We start from the raw sequence: 1,435 nt of genomic DNA, 5'->3' as shown, positions 1-1,435 counted from the left end.
GCGACACTATCATATACGTGAGCCAAAAGGCGCAAACGGTCCCGGGCCATGGTAAGGCGACACCCGTGGAAATACCGTGCGTGAGGCCGCAAAGTGATATGAGGTGTTACCGACTAGATCGATGTGACTTGGAATCGGGGTCCTGACATTGCCTTTGTTGCAATCAATAACAGCCCCTGTAGTATTCAAAAAGGGTCTACCAAGAATAATAGACATACTATCGTCCTCGGGAATATCAAGAATAACAAAGTCCGTGAAAATAGTAACGTTTGCAACCAGAACAGGCACATCCTCACAAATACCGACACGTATAGCAGTTGATTTATTGGCCATTTGCAAAGATGTTTAAGTAGGTGTCAGCTTATTCAAATCAAGTCTATGATATAAAGAGAGAGGCATAACACTAACACCAGCTCCAAGATCACATAAAGCAATTTTAACATAGTTTCTTTTAATGGAGCACGGTATAGTTGGTAGTCCTGGATCTCCAGGTTTCTTTGGTATTCCACCCTTAAAAGTATAATTAGCAAGCATGGTGGAAATTTCAGCTTCCGGTATCTTTCTTTTATTTGTAACAATGTCTTTCATGTACTTAGCATAAGGATTCATTTTAAGCATATCAGTCAAACGCATATGCAAAAAGATAGGTCTAATCATTTCAGCAAAGCGCTCAAAATCCTCATCATCCTTTTTCTTGGATGGTTTAGGAGAAAAGGGCATGGGTTTCTGAACCCATGGTTCTCTTTCTTTACTGTGCTTCCTAGCAATAAAGTCTCTCTTATCATAATGTTGATTCTTTGATTGTGGGTTATCAAGATCAATAGCAGGTTCAATCTCTACATCGTTGTTATTGCTAGGTTGAGCATCAACATGAACATCATCATTAACATTATCACTAGGTTCATGTTCATTACCAGATTGTGTTTCAACATCATAAATAGAAATATCATTGGGATTCTTAGGTGTGTCAACAACAGGTTCACTAGAAGCATGCAAAGTCCTATCATTTTTCTTTTTCTTCTTCTTAGAAGAACTAGGTGCGTCAACATTAATTCTCTGAGAATCTTGCTCAATTCTCTTAGGGTCGCCCTCAGGATACAAAGGTTCCTAAGTCATTTTACCCCCTCTAGTCATAACTCTAATAGCATTATCATTTTTCTTATTATTTAATTCATTGAGCAAATCATTCTGATTTTTAAGCACTTGTTCTACTTGAGTGGTAACTATAGAGGCATGTTTACTAATAAGTTTAAGTTCACCTTTAACTCTAGACATATAATCACTCAAGTGTTCAATCATATAAGCATTACGTTTCAATTGTCTACCAACATAGGCATTGAAGTTTTCTTCTTTAACAATAAAATTATCAACTCATCCAAGCATTGGCTAGTAGACTTATTATGAGGAATATCACCTTCATCAAATCTATAGACAG

Source organism: Triticum aestivum, chromosome 5A (genome assembly GCF_018294505.1).
Source record: "Triticum aestivum cultivar Chinese Spring chromosome 5A, IWGSC CS RefSeq v2.1, whole genome shotgun sequence".
Classification (NCBI taxonomy): Eukaryota; Viridiplantae; Streptophyta; class Magnoliopsida; order Poales; family Poaceae; genus Triticum; species Triticum aestivum.
The sequence above is the reverse complement of the archived record's forward strand: the minus strand, read 5'-3'. Positions refer to the sequence as shown.